This window comes from Hakea prostrata, chromosome 10, assembly GCF_041222555.1.
Source record: "Hakea prostrata isolate BN-2017 chromosome 10, UWA_Hpros_2, whole genome shotgun sequence".
NCBI lineage: Eukaryota > Viridiplantae > Streptophyta > Magnoliopsida > Proteales > Proteaceae > Hakea > Hakea prostrata.
In genome coordinates, this window is record NC_142609.1 from 25,639,217 (window position 1) to 25,648,628 (window position 9,412).

At 39.3% G+C, this 9,412-nt stretch overlaps 2 pseudogenes; one reads left to right on the forward strand and one right to left on the reverse strand.

Annotated features, from left to right (window-relative positions):
• The first annotated feature begins 7,760 nt into the window (after positions 1 to 7,760).
• Positions 7,761 to 8,258, forward strand: LOC149002359 (non-specific lipid-transfer protein pseudogene; annotated as a pseudogene).
• Positions 8,259 to 8,645: 387 nt separating this feature from the next.
• Positions 8,646 to 9,011, reverse strand: LOC149002360 (non-specific lipid-transfer protein pseudogene; annotated as a pseudogene).
• Positions 9,012 to 9,412: the final 401 nt, after the last annotated feature.

Here is a 9,412-nt window from a genome sequence, read left to right on the forward strand (position 1 = left end):
ATTGGTACGGCCAATGGGGAAGAACTTTTTAAAGAACTCCTGTTGCATTTTTGCCCAAGTAGAAATTTTAACATTGTCCAAAAACTAAAGCCAATGCTTAGCTTTATCTTTAAGGGAGAATGGGAAAAGAAGTAACCTTAAAGCATCAACTGAGAGGTTTTGAATTTTAACCGTGGAGGACACCTCTAAAAACTCATCTAAGTGCTTATAAGGCTCTTCATTGGCAAGTCCATAAAAAGATGGTAGCATTTGAATCACACTAGATTTGATCTCATATTGAGCCGCCTCTATGTTAGGCAACTTAATACAAGAAACCGGAGTAAATATCGTAGGAATGAAATGCTCACTCAAGGGCCTCATTGGAGGCTCATAGTTTGCCATGGTTCTTTGCCTTCTAAGGTTGGCCAAAGTCTCTTCTAACTCTAAGTCAAGTGGAGTCAACTCAGGGTTTAGGGACCGACGACCATGCATACACACAGAAGAATAAAAAAAAAAGAATAAGCTAAATAAGTAAAATTAAAAGAAAATAACTATAGCAAAAGGGAGAGTTTTGGACGTACCTGAAGCGCAATCCACGTGATCTTTCGAACAAAAGTTACACATGTGGGATCTGAAGGATGGAGATTTTTAAAAATTAACCTAAACAACCCAATCTAATGCAAATATTACAATTGAAAAGTCCTAAATACAATTATATCTAAGAAAGAAAAGATAACAACCTAAACTAATTATCGAATCGCTACTCTTGCTGTTACCTACAAAACAAAAGAAAAAGAGATTAGTTAAATAAGCAAAGAAAAATTAAAAATTAAAAACACTAAAATTACTCTAAAAATTATGCCTAATTGACAAAAATCAATCCTAGCAACCGTGCTTTGGTTCCCCTGCAACGGCATCAAAATTTGATCGTGTCGTTAACCAATCAAAAATAATATCCTATACTAATCTAGCAAGCAAAAAGTACGGGGTCGAACTATGGGGAACTGAAAGGCTAAGTCACTAAGATTGAATTCACCAAAACTAAATTTAAACTAAATCTACTAATTAATGCAAAAATGTTAACTATGAATATGTGAAGATCTTTGGGATTTCAAATCCCCAATGCTTTTCCCTAACCGATATAACTCTACAGTTCAAAGTAAATTAGGGATGGTCTTCTTCTTCAGCAATGAGAGATGAGTGCCGCATTCGCCGTCTTCTTCTCTTCTATGTGGCTGGCTTCTCTTTTATGTCTCCCGCACACAATGAATCCCCTTTCTTTACCTGTCGATTTGACCTTTATTCTTTTGTATTTTGGGAAAACTCAAAACTAAAAAGTTGTAGATATTTTCAATATCGTTCAATAGAATCTTGAATCATTGAAATCCAAGCTCATACGAGAGAGATATGCCTAAAATACTGAAGGTATGTCTGTTTACCCGATTTTCAGATTTATTACCAATTTTGTTCCTTAGACCTCCACCTATTTCCAATTTGGCTAAGATCTCACTTTTCATGATTTTTTTAGCAGAAAGATTGAATGCCATGATTTAAAATCCACCAATATCTAAAATATTTGCCAACTTTACTCCATATTATCTCTAATAACCAAAATCACCTTATTCCTGAAAAATACACAAAAATACTCAATTAGCTCTCTTTAATTAAATAGTATGGGGAAGTAAATCAAATAAATAATGGTAAATGCATGCTTATCAGTTATACCTAGCCCAGTGCAAGTCATCTACTAAGTTACATCAACCTAGGTTCAAACACTTCCCCTCATGCCTCTCACAATTGGTTTGTTATCCTTCCTACTATGGTCATCGTATCCTATGGCACCAACCAGCTTAGACTACACTAACTCTTAACCCTATTGGTCATCCACATATAATGTACGAGAAGCTCTTATGTCCTCTCATGGGTTGTCTACCGGTCTTGAGCGCCCATGAGCCCAAGTCTATTATGATGCGACCTACCAATGAATGGCCCCTACAATGTGGTTGTGTCCTCTCATGGGTTGGCTACCGGTCTTGAGCGCCCACACCCCACATTGCTACTGTGAAATCCAGCCCAAACCCTAACCCAGAAATCCATTTGTTTGTAGGTCCAAAGACCCGAAGTGAAGGTAGAAGGCATTTGTGGGCCATCTCAGTGGAAGACATGGTGTTTGACCCAAAACCCATGGATATTGATGATGGAGTTCCCTATATGGAAACCTTACCTGATTTGGACAAGAAACTACATCTTCGTGATGAAGAGATTGATGGATGGACTTGAGCGCTAGTTGGACATGTTTTGGAAAGTCCCTCAATGCTAGGTAAGTCACTTGTTTGAGTTGGGAGAAGCCCCCTTGGAATTTTGAGGTTTGGAGCTTGAAAACCCTGTTTTTGGCCTTGCTGTCAGGGTTGGTCGATCACCTCGGTCGATCACCTGACATACCAACATGACAGACCAATAGAGATAGGGGCTGTTTTGTAAATTCTGATTTTTAGGGTTTTTGATGCTCTTTATATTAGAACATCGTGGTAATCAGCCCCAATATGTTCCTAAGCCTCTGGAGAACGTGGGAAGCCTCTCTCAAGCACTCACATTGGAATTGTGGAAGATCCTCATCAAATCCTCAAAGCTTTTCTGCAAATATTCTTCCTTAAGGTTGGTATTCACTCTACTCACACTTCATCTACTATCCTATTGAATTCTTCTATTCAATGTGATTAGGAGGATGATCTTATGTCATTCCCATGATTGATCCTCCAATTTCTGCTGTCCTAGAGTGGATCTCCATATACTCTATGACTTTGTGAATCTCCACATGATGATTTCGAAGGGAAATCAAGTGTGATCTTCATGATTGAATATCCATTCTAGGTTTCTGATTTCTAAAGCATGCTAAATTCATTCCCATGATTATTTCTATCTAAGATCTACTGTTCTTTTCTTTCTAGAGTGAATTCTCATTCTCTCTAGTCTTTCAGTAGAATTCACTGATTGATTTCAATAAAACCTAGTTTTTGATTAAATTAGAATTCTACTCTAATGATCATTGTTGATGCCTAATCTATTGTAGATAGTCTTAGTTTACTGTTTTAGAGTTTCCCTTAAGATTTCGGAGTGTTTCGAACCCCGAAAGTTGAGTTTTGGATAAAAATTAGGGATTCTGTCGGTACAGAATAGGCTTGGTCGATCACCTTGGTCGATCAGCTTGACAGACCAAGCTGACCGACCAACAGAGTCACTGACAGCAAGGTCTGCCCTGTTTTGATTCGTTTTACTTCCAATCTTCGAGGATTTGTTTTTAATGATTAACCTATGTTTGTTTAGGGTTTGTTAACTTTGGACCTATCCTCATCCTTTTCTCCGGAGTTTTTCGAGATTAACTAAGGTAAGGACGTTTGTTCCCAAATAACCTAAAATGCATGTTTGCTTATATTTGATTCGAATTGCATAATCATACTACTATTTTCATGACTTTCTTATAGTTACAATGCTGCTGTAATTACTGTAACTATAGTAGGACTTGCTCATGTGATTCAATTGTTATTTTGATTATGAATGATTGGTTATTTCCCTATGTGATGATTTATCAGTTGTGGTTATGAATGACTGATTTGGAATGTGATTGCCTAAGTTGTAATTGGGGAATGTGGAATGTCCTTTTGACATTTCTGTCTTTGGAAACTAGTGGAGGTGGTATGGGACGCTTTCCTATAGTGCCCCTTGACTTTTTCCCTGATTATTGGTTGACATACTTAGGGCTTGTCTAGTAGTGTTTGGCTAGGATTACCCTATTATATCAGACCCGATTCCGAAGGGAATTAAGACCGCCGTGGTAGCAATGGGGATTTGTGGCGCTCAATACTAGTAACCAACCCGTGAGAGGACATGAATCACATTGTGGGGGCCATTCATTGGTAGGGTTGCAGTAGTAGACTTGGGCTCATGGGTGCTCAAGAAGGGTAACCAACCCGTGAGAGGACATGAGAGCTTCCCGTTTACTATTTGTGGATGACCAATAGGGTTAATGAGTCCATAGTCCGAGTTGGTTGTAGCCATAGGATACGATGACTATAGTGGAAAGATACCGGAAAGGATCGCGAGAGGCGAGGAATGGAAGTATCTAACCCTGACTTTATATAACTAAGTAGATGACTTGCATTGGGCTAAGATTAACCCTGTCATGCGCCATTACTCAGACCAATGGTAATGTGAGAGAGCAGTGACCTAAATCCCAGCCATGGAATGTCCGAGAGGGATGCAAAACCCAAATACCACCAGAGAACCCAAGATAACGAGATGGTTGAGGGAGAGTGATTTGAGACATACCTAGAGGAGTATGGTGCTATGACTTAAAGCATGTCTGCCACTAGAGACCAACATACATAGAGTTAGAAGCATACTTGCATGTTTGTCTCATATCATGTTGCATCCTTTATGTTTTGCTATCATGTTATATGTGTTATTGTGGAATAAACTGCCTTACTGAGTTCTTTTGAACTCATCCTTTTTGGAACAATGTTGTCAGACTTATCTACAGGTACTGAAGATAATGAAGGACAACTATATGAGATTACCCTGGATGACTCATACTACTCCCAAGGTGCTAGTTGTTATGACTATGATGGTGAAGACTACCAAGGTGACTGTGGAGCGTACCGGGATTAGTCATGCTCTGAAGCTAGTGCAGCGACACTGGGATATTGAGACTTATACATTTAGACGTATTTAATTTAAGTTTGAAGAGATATTAGTTTAGACTTAGTTTAATTCTTTTCCTTCCATTTTTGGAATTGATTGCAATTTCCTTTTAAGTTTTGAGCTACTTTTCCGCTGCTATTGTAGAGTGATTTTCCGCTACACTCTACATTTGATTTATTCTTTTGGTATCATTTTCCACACTCTGGTTGAATTTATAATACTCAAACATTGATTTAGTCCTGTTCTTGATTGTATTATTGTAAATGTGGGAGGTTGACTTCCTCGAATTGATCTTTGGGGCAGTGGATCACACACTTAGGTATGCCAAATAGGGTATCAGTTGGGTGGATGTGACATCTACCACGGGTCACTCGGCATCAATACTCACACCGATAGGGTGTAATATGATGGGGTTTCTAACCAAACACATCTAGATTTCCTAGTCATGACATCCAATGATCATGAAAAGCGCCAAGGGGCATCATAGGATTGTGTCCCGTACCACCTCCATTGATGCCCCAAGACAGAAACACCCAAATGGTATTCCCCAATTCACAATCACAACCTAAATTCACATTACAATATGAATCCAATCACATTATCATGTCACAATTCATTCCAAGTCCAAACAGTCACATACTTAACAACTAGGCATAACATCATTGATCAACTAAATTATAAAATTATAGAGTCATAGTAATCATTCATAAACTCTTAAACAACAATATGAAAACTTACATTCAAGTTCCATAACAAATAAGAATGGAATTAGGGTTATGTGTAAGTGAACATCCTCACCTTGTTATCGATTCGCAAACTTTGTATAATAGATCAACGAATGTGTTCAAACTTGTCAAAGAGTCCTAACAACATGATGATGCAAAGTCGAAAACAACCCTAGAGGTTAAGAGTTGAAAAGAGAACGTACAACCCACTTGGCAGTGGGTGGGTTGCCTAGGGCAACCAAGGCAATCAACCCAGCCACCAATCTGCCAAAACCAGGCTTGGTCACCTGAGTAGGTCGCTTGGGGAGACCAAGGCACATGACCAATGCTCTGTGTACAGACATAATATGATTAGATTGACAGGAAACTTCTCGTTTGGTTCCAAACAACTCTGAAATTAAATAGAAAATTATGAAATCATGGTAGGACATTATCTAGCATAGTTTAGAGATAAATCATAGCAAAAAGAATGAAAACCTAACAAATCCTATATTAGGTTTTCACCGAAATCATACCGCAAGATTCACGGAAGAGGTAGACTGAATGGGGATTCACTCTAGAGTAAAGAGGATAAAAGATAAAGGTCTGAAATCATATAGATCATGGTCTAACATGGTTTGGAGATCAAACCAAACAAAAAGTATGAAAACCTAATGGATCTTATACTAGGTCTTTTCCAAAACCTTACCGTGAAGTTCACAGAAGATCTAGAGTGAATGGAGATTCACTCTAGAACAAAGAGGATAGAAGAGATAGGTCATAACAGCAAGTATAGAACTTTTTCTAGTTCTAAACAGTAGGTGGAAACAAGAAAAAGATAAGAATTAGAACGAAGAAGTGAATACTAACCTTTTAAAAAGATAGACGACAATCGGAAACTTGATGGACACTTCCACACCTTCCTTCACCTTGGAGAGGGTTCTCTTGAGAAGCTCTACCGTTCTCTGAAGGCTTAAGAACATAATGACATGTTTTAGAATGAAAAAATTATTAAATAGGGCTTCAAAAACATCAATTTTCCAAAATACCCTTTTTGCTTGAAATTGGGTTGGTCGCCTGGGGCAACTAGGGTAGGCAACCAGAGCTTGATACTTTTGTTCCATGAGTGGCATTGATGTTCTGAAAGCCCTAGTTCATTCTTGGGTCCTTTTCTAAGTTATGGAAGGGTCTTACTTGGTTTTCCGGGACCTTTTACTTGTGCTAGTATTGTACTCTTGATCCATCTACCAAGTCCATCAATGTCCGAGATAGATCTTCTTCCATATTCTGACAAAACTCCCGACTTAGCATCATCTCCATATACTTCCATTGGTTCAAGACCTTATCCAATGGTTTCAATTTGGATGGCCCACAGTTGCCTTCTACTCTCACTCTGAGTTTTTGGACCTACAATATGGATTTTTGGGTTAGGGTTTTGCGGGATTTCACATTGGTTACTAGTCTTGGGCACCCACCAACCCAACACTGCTGCCACGTGTCACTCGGCATCAATACCTCTAGTGATAGGGTAACGACATGATGGATGTTACCTAATCATGTACAGCTAGACATCCTAGATGTGTAACCTAAACTGAATGGTCATTCTAAGGTTTTTGGGGCAATGGTCATGCCACAACCTCAGGTCAAGTCCATACATAATGCTATTATTCTCAAACTCAACCATGTCACTTCATAATTCAGTATAGCAAGACTAGGACATGCTTCTATGTAATTTCAAATAATGAATTGAATGAAAGAACTATATAACAACAACATATGGTCATTATGCATGTCCAATAACAATTAGTTTCAATGTTAAATATATATAGTTCATTTTCTCACCTGTCAAGTAGATTGTAAGCTTGTCAAAGTGAATCCAAAGATGGCCTAACACATCCCAAATTATCCTAATTAGTTGTCGATTCAAGTTAGAATTAACCTAGGAAGTCAAGCATTGAAAATAAAAACAAGCCCAAAATAGTAGGGGGTAGGGAAGCCTAAGGAGACCCCTACCAATCAACCTTAGGGGGTAGGGTCGCCTGAACAGGCCTAGGTAGGGTAGCTTGGGGAAACCCTTGTCAGTGTGTAGACAATAAACCAACATGATTTCCTTCAGCTTTGTTTTTGGGTTTCAAACAACTTCCAAAACAATTAATCCACGCAAGCAAAACAACAAACACATCGAAAAGCATTGAAATCTCAACCACCATCAATCTTCCAAGCCAAACAAGGAGACCAGAACCACCTAAGAAGTCTGTTACGGCCTTCTCTTATAAGTAAGCACGTAGAGAGGAGTATGTCATTGCATTAATGTAGCAAAACACTAGGAGAAAAGAAAGAGACACGAGAGCATCAAGGAGCTTGCAAGTACGTGTAACTATGGCCAATTCTAGTGTCCTGAAGGTTGTGTGCCTTGTTCTGGTCTGCATGGTTGTGGAAGCACCAAATGCTGCAGATGCCCTCACTTGTGGGCAAGTGGTCTCTCAAATGACTTCTTGCCTCACCTTTCTGCGCAATGGAGGAAAGGTGTCTTCAGCTTGTTGCGATTCCGTGAGAGCACTCAACTCCCCTGCAAGAACCACTCATAACCGTCGGGCAGCTTGTCGTTGTCTAAAAAATGCTTACAAAGCCACTCCCGGCATCAAGGGAGGCATTGCTTCAGCACTTCCTGGAAAGTGTGGTGTCCACCTTCCCTACAAGATCAGCCCTTCCATTGACTGCTCCAAGTATATTTTCATCATCTAGATAACCCCATGAATTTTCACCTTTTTATTCCTACCGTGAATCTCAAACTCTTAGTTATGAGAATCTCATAATGGTTAAGTGATTCTTGTTTGACTAACATTCGGATTTTGTTTCGTTTTCAGGGTGAGGTGAAGTGAAAGTGCTCAGAGGCGAAGAAGATCAATAGACATATCTAGATCCGGCAATTCCACATTAGGGGTGGACAAGTTTGAAAGTCTCTAGTTATCAATGTGCTAACATACAATTGTAAGGCAGTTGAGCTGCTTGTTTATCTCCTAGTTTGGGTGACTGTACAAAATAAATATTAACATTGTCTACCATTAATGTGGAATTGCCGGATCTAGACATGTCTATTGATCTTCTTCGCCTCTGAGAACTTTCACTTCACCTCACCCTGAAAACGTAACAAAATCTGAATCTTAGTCATACAAGAATCAGTTAACCATTATCAAATTCTCATATCTAAGTGTTTGAGATTCAGGGTCGGAATAGAAAGGATTAGAAAATTCACGGGGTTATCTAGATGATGAAAATAAACTTGGAGCAGTCAATGGAAGGGCTGATCTTGTAGGGAAGGTGGACACCACATTTTCCGAGAAGTGCTGAAGCATTGCCTCCCTTGATGCTGGGAGTGGCTCTATAGGCATTCTTGAGACAGCGACAAGCTGCCCGATGGTCAGGAGTGGTTCTTGTAGTGGAGTTGAGTGCCCTCACGGAATTGCAACAAGCCCAAGACACCTTTCCTCCATTGCGCAGAAAGGTGAGGCAAGAAGCCAATCGAGAGACCACATGCCCACAAGTGAGGGCATCTGCAGCATTTGGTGCTTCCACAACCATGCAGACCAAAACAAGGCACAAAACCTTCATGACACTAGAATTGGCCATAGTTACACGTACTTGCAAGATCCTTGATGCTCTCTTGTCTCTTTCATTTCTCCTAGTATTTTTCTAGATCAATGCAATGACATACTCCTCTCTACGTGCTTATTTATAAGAGAAGAGCGTAATAGACTTCTTAGGTGGTTCTGGTCTCCTTGTTTGGCTTGGAAGATTGATGGTGGTTGAGATTTCAATGCGTTTCGATGTGTTTGTTGTTTTGCTTGCATGGATTTTCTCTAAAATGAAAAGCCTAAATGCTTTTTCTAATTAACCTTTTTTTGGTTGGTTTTGAATTAGAATTCGAATTTGAATGAACAAACTAGAAGGATAACGGGACCATTTTTTAGAGGCTCACCTACTCAATCGATCTGAGTTTGGTTTTGTTTTAGTTTTTTGAACCAACCAGT